General features: G+C 40.9%; 1 protein-coding gene across 1 annotated transcript in view; it reads right to left on the bottom strand.

Annotated features, from left to right (window-relative positions):
- LOC116840914 (guanine nucleotide exchange factor for Rab-3A-like) overlaps positions 1-8,589 on the bottom strand; it is a 42,311-nt gene extending 33,722 nt beyond the window's left edge. Inside the window, exon 1 of the mRNA XM_032808247.1 lies at positions 8,447-8,589. The gene's annotated coding sequence lies outside the window, so the exon portion shown is untranslated. The remainder of the gene's footprint in view (positions 1-8,446) is intronic.
- Positions 8,590-10,488: the final 1,899 nt, after the last annotated feature.

Raw genomic sequence — 10,488 nt, forward strand, 5'->3', positions numbered from 1 at the left:
GTTACACGATGAAATATTCACGTAGTAAAAATGTAGAAAACGTAAAGAAATGAGAAGACTTTCGGTTTCTTTCGACCCATGTATATCAAATTTCCGCAAAATTCTGAATAAAAACATTATAAATTTATTTAATAACGTTATGAAATTTTTATCCAAATCTGATACATGACTAATAAACTAGTTTATTTTAATTACTAGTTTATTTTAATTTTAAATAATAACTAGTTTATTTTAATTTTAAATGGTATAGATACAGATTTAAAATATAACTCAGTATAATATTAGGAATATCTCAGTATAGTTAGGAATATCTTGAAATCTTATGTGGCGCCATCGCCGTTATCTCGAGATCCTCATGTAATTAGACAACGGTGAAAACAACGCAAATTCACACTAATTAACTTAACACACGATAGGAAATACACAATCTTTCTCCTTCTTCTCTCCTCCCTCTCTCTCTCCCCTTTCTCTCTTTCTCGGCATCGCGGTGTATTTCGATGTATGCACAATCGGCGCGTGCGAACGAGATGAACTTGCGACACTTTGTACAAACATTTCGCGCGTATAACATTTCCCGCAGGTAGACACGCGCGCTCGCGCCAGAATGAGAAAGGATAGACAAAGGATAAGCATGCAGCGATCGCTTCTGGAACGGCAAAACGATCCTCCGTCACTTTCTCGTAATCGCGGCTCCGACTCAATCCGATTTGATCTCGGCGCGATAATTGGCACCGGTTGAGTAACGGAAATAAATTTCAGGGCACAACGTTCGCGGCGAGCATACCCCGACAGACTGATGTACGTGAACTTTACACAGCAACCTTAAATATATTAAATCACGAAATTCAGAACGTCCCTTATCATTGTATGTTCAGACTGCACTCTCATATTTATCTCACGTAGTACCCCCGAAATATAAATACAAAAGAAATAAATGACTCAAAATTTACCTAATAATACACCATAATAGATGTAACATGAAAATCTAAGTGCAACTTTTAATAACTTTCTTAATTAATAAATGCAAAAAAATTTACATTATTATGATTTATATATTTATGACATAAATTTAACAATTAATTTAATACAGTATTATATAAGTAGTATTAATATTAATTATATAGGTAGTATTTAATACAATATAATTTAATACAGTATATTCACTTTAGAGATTTAATCGAGAGAATTATAAAATTCCCATTATCGAGATTTTCTCACGTCGTGATAATCATGAATATCTATTTAGGTGGCTTTTTCACGTAGCTAAAGCCCGGTTCGCCTGGCTCTAACACGCACTTTTTCCATGCAGGCGCGCGCTACGCGCACCGGTAATGGTAGTCCGCCTGCGAAATACTAATTTGTGCCCCGGTCATTACTCGTGAAATAACAGCAATTACGTCGTCTATTGAAGATAAGTGAGTGCAGTGACTTCCACGGACACTGGGCTGCGCGTTACTCGGTTGACAATTACACGGGGACGTTAATTACGTCTTCTTCAGAGGCAAAGCTTATCTAAGCCCGTTGGCGGGACGCTTCATGAGCGACATAATTAACGAGAGCCGCGACTATCCGAGCCCGTAAAACGCAAAATATGCGCGTCTCGCGAACGATCTCGAAATATATTTGAGCAATTTCACGTCTGAGCGAGTGTGAATTTGTAACGCTCGTCGGTTTGTCGGTCGGAAAAACGGGATTTACGCCATCAACATGTTCCACATGTTTCTCCGCGAAACGTGCCGAGCGGCTCATCTCACGTCTAGCACGGATTGTATCGACTTAAATAAAGATGTACTTTCCTCTCGGTAATGAAAAAATCCTTATCAGCGAGAGGATTCAGTGGCATATAATTAAGCCAGTCGGAGTGATCCCGTATTAATTCGTTTCGCCTTGGACGCTCGTTAATTCACTTGTTTCTGGCTTCATGCACTGGTAACCGTCTCGCATCGAAACGGCACGATACATTTTATCGCGATGATACGATGGATTGCTATTAACTTTGAGTTTAATTGAAACGCCATGTTTGTCCAATTTCTAATTTCCGCGCGCGTGCCATTTGCGCAGTCGTTTCTTGCCGGATAGCGTGAGCTTCCGGTGGAGCAGTAATTAATGAGACACGTAGTGGCAATTTACAGCAATATATATATATAGTATATATATATATATATATATATATATATATATATATATATATATACATATATATACATATATACATACATATCTATATATATATATATACATATATATATACATATATATATATATATATATATATATATATATATATATATTAGAATATATATATTCTATTTTAAAAAATCACTATAGAATTTTATAGCCGACTGATACATCGGTATTCTACAGTAATGCATTCATTTCATATATGCTGCTTATACTTCGGGAACTGAAATGTCCTATTAAAAAAATTTACTGTCTCGGAACTTATCATATTCCTACGATAGAGTTTACTGAGTGTTTATTCCTGCATTACTAGAAATATAGTACAATTGAAAAGAATTTATACACAATAAACGTGATTTAAAAAAATGTCCATCATAGATTGCTCACTTCGCGATAATCGTGAGGATCTATCTTGTAGTGTATATATCTATTTATTTATTTACATGTATATGTATAATATGTGTATCACGCGACGAGGATTCAAACGAGACACTTTGCACGCTCGCTGCACAATGAGTCGACTTTCACCACGAGTAGAGCGAGTGCTTTCGCGTTGAGAGAGAAATCCCATACAGCGACGATATTTTAGGCCGTACCTCGCGCCTCACCGCGTCACGATCGCATTTCGCCGTGGATCGTCTCTCCGCGCGCTATAGTAGTAGAATATTCCCGGATTAATTATCCGATCGCGCAGGTGTTACGGATCTCACAGCAGCGCACGCCGCGGAAGACCGCGCACTACCGACGTCGTCGCCGGCGCCGACGTCGTTGCTGCCGAGTAAAATTAGCCGACGCGTCTCACTTACTTCTTTTTTCTTCCCCCAACCGCGTAATTATGTAACGGTAAGATGTATAAGGCCAATTTACCGCGTTGATCGCACGTCGCAGTTTCGGCGAAGCGTTGCGCGTTGAGAACCTAATCCATTCCTTCTCTCTCTCTTTCTTCCTTTCTCTGTCTCTCTCTCTCTCTCTCTCTCTCTCTCTCTGTCTTTCTCTTTTTTTATCAAAACGAGAGAATGAATTGAAAGTTCGTTAGACTCGCGAGAACTCTGTATTGTCGCACCGTTTCCACGGGACCTCACTTTTTTGCGTTCTCGAATCTCATCGGTTTCTCTCACATTTTCCCGATTCTGTTTTCAGGCATTGTCGTTTATCCGTTACAATCAAATCATCGTCGAGACTGTCACACGTAAAATATAAGTGTCACTGTATAACAATTCTCTATTGTTTTCAGCGACACTTGTTCTTTTTATTTATTTATTTTTTTTCTTTTTTTCCCATGATCGCGCCATTCTTCATTGGCGTCGCAGCGGCAGCGTCTCATTTCTCGCTATGGCGCATCATGTACTTTCTCTTATTTCCTAGTTCAATAAAAAACCGGAATTCCCGCGCGAAGGCACTTCTTCTTCGTGGACTTCTCCACGCTCACGTAGCCGATATTAAAAAGATTTTCTTCCGATTCGCTCAAGCAGATGGCGGAGATACCGAACCCAGAGAGACTTTCATGATTATCACGATGTTAATGATTGATAATGGAAACTTTACAATATTTTAATTACATTTATAAAGCAAATGTACTCAATTAATTGTTAAATTAACATCATACGATAATATAAATTTTTATGTTGCAGCAGCGACAAATTTATTAAAAGTTACTCTCAGATCTCTATATTACATTTTGCGTGATATAAAGTAAAAATACTAATGCGTGGACACTAATAACACTGTTAGCCTAACTCTGGACATTCTATTGTTTTGGTTTCTTTTTTTAAATGAGAACATTTAAATTTCTAACGTAGTGAATATGTATATACATTCAATATATATGTTATTATATATGTTCTCTTTATACTAAAAGTTTGAATATTTATATTTAAAGATCAAAACAATAAAAATGTCCAGAATTAGCTGTCAGTGTTATCAATGTCATGTATTAGGCACTGATATTTTCATCTTATCGTTTTGCGCAAATTTTGAATTGCAAATTAAGCAATTGCTGTCAAATTTACGTTCACTTATCTATCTGAGAACCCAAGTAGACTTTCATGATTATCATGAAACAATTGATTATAAAAATTCTATAATGTTTTAAATTACATTTATAAGGCAGAGATATACTGTACTGAATAAATCATTTAATTTACATCATACAATAAATTTTTAGTCATATTGGTGCAGCAAATTAACTAAATATTAAACTCAAATTTTCGTATCACACTTTGCATAACATATTGTTTAGAGCAAATTGTAGTGATTTTTTTCGTATTTCTTTTATACTTCTAGTTTCTCGTTCTACATGATAAATGTGAGTGCCATGAGCCACTCATGAACCACTCATAAAGTATACAGCCTTGACAAATCGCAACTAGTAAAGTTGCTGTCCAATTTATTTGCACCTGTTTATCTGGGAAGACGCGATGTCGTCATCGTGATATTTACGTCAGGATTGCTGGGGATTAGTCGCATTGAAAAATTCATCCCGTCTAGCACCATGCACTCACGTTTGCAAATATTTAGAGCGTAGTGTAAACAGAAAGCACGCAAACGAATGTAAAAGAATGTAGAAAGCGCGCTATGAATATGTGATGCGCGTGCGATCGATTCGCGAATTCTCGCGGCCTGTGTGTCACACACACATACACACACACACACACATACGTGCAATACGTATCGTCGCACATTGATGCCGAGGCATTGGGAACCACGGATGCGTGTACCTCCCATCAGATTACATTTAAAGTTCGATGAACCGTGCTCATGCTATTCATGCTTGCTGCAATTCGACTGGCGAAACAAACGCCAGAGAAATCGAACGCCCATAAGATTCCACTCGAATGATTCCTTCTACTGTGCTTCCGCTGCTTCTTTTTCTTCATCATGACTGGAAATTACGAGAGAGACATTTCTTTCATTCATGTGCGTGTATATCAAAGCAATCCTCGCGTCTCACTTCGCGGCACGTTATCAAGCATGTGTCAAACGCTGCTTCTTCTTCTTCTGGTTCGTAACTCGAAATTGTGAGATATTTATTTAACTCGCAACGCAACGCGTTTCATGAAGTAGTAATCTCTAGTAGTGTGTTATCAGAAATTTATAAAATCCTGCTTTTTTTTTTGTACTTCCTTGTGATTAAAAATTGAGAAACATTAACTTGATCAGCAACGCGTTTCATGAAATAGTAATCTCTGTGGTGCATTATCGAGAATCTATAAAATCTCGTTTCTTTGTGCTTCTTCGTAACTCGAAATTGCGAGACATTTATTTAATTCGCAACGGTTTGCGTTTCACTTTCGTGCGATGATAATGTCTGTAGTGCGTCATCAAGAATTTCTAAAATCCTGCCACCTTTTTTTTCTTGTGCTCCTTCGTGACTAAAAATTGCGAGATATCGATTCGATTCGCGGACGTGTCGACGTTTCGTTTGGACGTTTCACTTTCGCGACACGACCGGTCTCCTTCTGTGCGGTACATTGTTATCAAGCAATTATTGACAAAATATTTCATTAGACGTTATCGACATCATGACTTCATGTTAGCGCGCGAACATGCAACAGCCAGGCTCATTACGTGAATTCGACGATCGGCCGGAGACTCTCCCTCGCAACGCGCCTCCCGTAAAAAGGTAATTTTTAATTATACAAAGTACACGACCGCTTTTTTTCCCTCGTGCGATTAGAAAGTGCGGAGAAACTTCCACGACGCTTGCGGACGCGCGTTACATTCGACGACTTCGCCGTGGAAATGTCCGGGAAAACCGCGTGTAAATGCGATCGCGCCGCGTGCGACGGTTGCGAGCGCTTCGCGTTTGTTATAACGGGACCCCGCTATTTCTCTCATTACGATTATTATCATTTGCCGCATCGTGTGGCGATATTTTCCGAGCTGCCAGACGCGAGCCAGGAACTCTGTATAAATCGAGCCCTTGCGCGATTATGTCGACTCGGATTTCTCGGGTGCTCGTCGCACGAGTGCTCAGCTCCCGCTTCTCTCTAGACGTTTTAGAAAGTACGCTAACACGCGGTGACACATGAGAAATTCACAGTAGACGTTAATTCGCCAGCCGGCGACGACCAGACGCGCGTAAAATCTCGACTTTACGCGAAACCGCGACGCATACCAAGGTGACACGCACGAATTATTCGATTTTTCTCACCTCTTTCCTCACTCTTCCCGTTTTTTGTCTTTTCGTTTTTGCCCCAACCAATCTCAAATCTCGCGAAAAGCTGCTTCTACGAACATCGACACAGATTCGGCTGATAAAACCACACATTTCGATCTGCTTCGCAGCCGCGGAGGCGGAAAGGAAATGGCAGATTGAATTTTTCGCACGGCCGCGCGAATCCGAGTTTAGTATCGACTCGGTGTTTTCAAACGCAACGAGTCCCCGTAAACGATGCTGTTATCGGACCGCAATAAGCGTTCCCAACGCGTCCACCAATCGCGACCAGTCTCCCGATCGCTCGTAAAACGATAAGCCTGGTCGCGCGCGTTTATTGTCACAATTTCGCGGCCGCGCTACACGACGCACCGGGCCGGACGTAACGGGAAAACGGCTCTTCTGTTATGCAACGCCGCCGAAAGGAGCGAAAAACGCTGAATCCCCTCATTGGAAATTCTCGGGACGGTGCGTTGCTCAAGGCGATACGCGGCATACCGTCGTACGGCGGAGACCTACTTTTCTGTTGAGCGTCCACGCGGCGCTGCGTTTTCTCTCCCACGCACGCATTTCACGGGACGCTTCCCAGGTAGACATGTGCGTATGTAAATTTGCCAGCAACTTTGTACTAACCAACTTTACAAAGGTCCCTTATGAATGAACCTCTCACTCATATTTCTCACACAAAGTGATGAGATAGATATACAAATACGCGAGAAGATCATCCAGATTTATTTATAACAATATTTCAGAATGTATTTAAAAAATCTGAGCGTAGCTTTCAGCAAATTCGTTATTGCACCAATACAACAGAAACTTTGTTTTTGATTTTATCATGTGAATTTATAATAGTTTATTTAATATACAATAATATTGTGTTATATATATGTATACATACTAAATTATACATATGTATACATACTGAATTAATTACTGAATAAATTATACTGAATTAATTTTGTTAAATATATATATATTTTAATATATATATTTTTTAATTATATAAAATATGTATATTTTTTTGTTTATACTGGATTAATTATGTTAAATACATACATACATATATATATATATATGTGTGTGTGTGTGTGTATTTAACACGATTAATCCAGTATATCGGCTTTACAAGCGTAAAAGATTACAAAGTTTTCATCATCGATTGTCTCACGTCGTGATAATCACGAAAATCTGTCTAGGCTAAAAAAAAGTTTCAGGCTAAACGTAAAATTGGCGGATAACTGTCGCGCGATAATTTCCAGTCGCCGCGACTATATATACAGGAAGAGGATATCGCAGTTTCTTTTAGAATCCAATCTCCGGACTCTTTCCGGGTTAATTTATCCCCTGTCGTTCGGACGTGACAAGCAGATAGAAAGTTCGATACGTTCTCACGTGCACGCTTCTCTAATTGCACGTTTGCGTTTTGATTCCGCCGTCGCGAAGACATAAAACCGATCGTTCGCCGTTAAGATATCGAGGTCTCGAGATCTCCCGAAGCCGGTCAACTCCGAAATCGCGGAGACTTTCCAGAAAAAGAGGGACGAGAAACCGATACTTGACTCGCCTCGATCACCTTTCATCGATGCAGAATACATATCTGCAGTTGTTGCAATCTGGAGGACCACCTTTCAAAATCCGGAATCCCGCGCGTTTATTTGTTTATTTTTCTATCGAACAAACGTTCTGCGCCGATTTCAAGTCAACCAGAAACTGATTCGCGTACGCGCGAATATCAGCTATCTCCCCACCCGCGTTCCTTTTCTCTCACGAAAATCTCGAGACAATGAACAGTAAATAACGAATTCCATGCGTTCACACCTAGACTGGAGTCGCGCTCGCGCATCTGTCAAAGAAGCGCGTCCCCTCAGAGGAAGGCGTCGCGGCGCGGCGCGTCGCGAGATGCACCGCCAGTCGAAGGAAGCCGAGAGCGGAGCGCGAGATTTCCTCGCGCGTGACGGGAAATCTCGCACAGCATCCGGAGAGCGAGAGCAGACCGCGACGGAGAGAAAGAGTGAGAGAGAGGAAGAACGAGAGAGAGACTGAGAGAATCAGTATCGATCCGACGAATACGCTACGATTCTAATAATGGGAGCGACCAGACGTACTTACCCGAGGTGCAGCTAGGCGCACTTTGCCATCCGCGTAACGAAAACGCTCAGGAAGAAGGAAGACGAGGAGAAGAATGAGGAAGAGGAGACGGGAGGAGGATGGTGGAAGAGGAGAAAGAAGAAATCTCGGGAATTCGCGGCGCGGGCCGGAAGCGCGAGAACGACAGCGGTGCAGGGGTGCAGGTGCAGGATCGCAGCCCGCGGTCCTCGGCCCAGGAGTCACGAGACACTCACTGCGAATTGTCAAAACCGGTCGGTGACGCGTCGCGAATCAGTCCACTCCTGATGTCCGACACGCCGCGGCGCAAACTGACTTTACGGGACACGGTGCCGTGAGCGACGTCGTAACGCCATGGAACTACCTGCTGGCGAAGCTTCGAACTAGTGAGAACACGGTTGGCAGGTCGGTTGATGGTTATTCTGCAATCGAGTTATTCTTCCACAAAAGAGGAATGGATCAATCTTACCCCAAAGATTTGCCACTATCTTTGCCCCAAAGATAGTAAATATTACTTTCGATGGCTACTAATAGCATATTTACTCAAATCTAAATTTTTTTCCATTTTCTTAAATAAAATAAATAATTATGCTTTTATGAGAGGCTGAGGTTTTCCCTAGGTTTCAGAAAAACGTAGATTTCCTTATTTGAAAAATATATTTTATATCAGTATAAGTAAATATGTTATATTAATAACCACTAAATGTAAATATTAATTATTTCTATAGAATTCTCCATAAAGAAAAACTTTGTATAAAATTCTTCCGAAAATTCTACGTATAAAATTCTTCCGAATATAAATATTTACTATTTCTTGGACATTTCTTCCAATGCGGCGGTTTCTATGCTAAGATCTAAGATTTAAGTAAGCGCGATTCTCCGCGAATATTCTGCTGTGCTCTTCACGACCTGGCAAATGACTTGTACCTGATCGCTGAAGAACGCGACGACTATCAAAAGCGCGAAATAACCGGTCAATGGTAAAGTAATAACGCGAAGAAACAAAAAGCTATAGGATTTTCAACATAATGTCCGTTTGTAGCGAAGAATAATAAAGATAACCAGGTCAAAGATAAAAGCTTCGTTATCTACCATATGCAGCAAAGACAGATCCGGCTCGAAACAACGAACAGCAAGGATGCCCAGCAACAGTGTTGATCATTAATCGACTGAAGTATCCTTTGACTAAAATAATCGGTGAATCAACAATCAAAATTAATGAATCGTCGTATGTCACGAATCACTTAATTGACTGATGAAATTAATTATTAATTAGAGTATATTCACATCAAAATTTCAATGATTCTTTTCATCCACAGATAATTGATTAATTTCGATTATTGATTGCTACTTTAGTCGAAGAGAAAATTTCAATCGATTAGTGTCGAACACTGCTCAGCAGTATTGTCGAAGAGCTGAAAGATCACTCGTCTGATTCATCGAGCCTGCCGTCTGAACGCGTTGGTTTACATATCGATTGCCGGTAAAACCAGCCGCGCCGACCAACCAGTTCCCTCTGCGAATATTATCGCACAGCAACAAAATGATACTGTCAGCAGCCTCGTGTGAGACAGTCGGTCGCTGGAAGTACTCGTCGGTTATCAACTCGTCGGTCGCGTAATCACGAAGGTCCTCTGTGAGCTTGCGCCCTCTCGGCAAGACTCGCAGCTGGAGCAATGAGCAGCGAGTGTGAAATACACTGAAGAGGAGGAAAAAGAGCGAGAGGGGCGGTGAAAAGAAGAAAGCGTCGATTCTGTTCCTAAACGGGACAGATGAATACCTATAAAGAAGAAGAAGACATATCTCTTTCTCTCGGCGGCTTCACGGAATCGCGTGGGCGCCCCTTATGAAGTCCGAAGGACGCGATTCCTCATGGACAACCATATTGCAAACCTACACAATGCTCGTCTGCCGTGTGTACATACAAACTCAACGGGAGTTCAGCGGCGATATCGATTCGCTCCCCTTCCTAGAGATAGAGAAAGAAAAAGACAGACAGAGAGAGAGAGAGAGGGAGAGAGAGAGAGAGAGAGAGAGAGAGAGAG

Source organism: Odontomachus brunneus, unplaced genomic scaffold, assembly GCF_010583005.1.
Source record: "Odontomachus brunneus isolate Ranch 3 - 2012 unplaced genomic scaffold, Obru_v1 Obru_scaffold_013, whole genome shotgun sequence".
NCBI lineage: Eukaryota > Metazoa > Arthropoda > Insecta > Hymenoptera > Formicidae > Odontomachus > Odontomachus brunneus.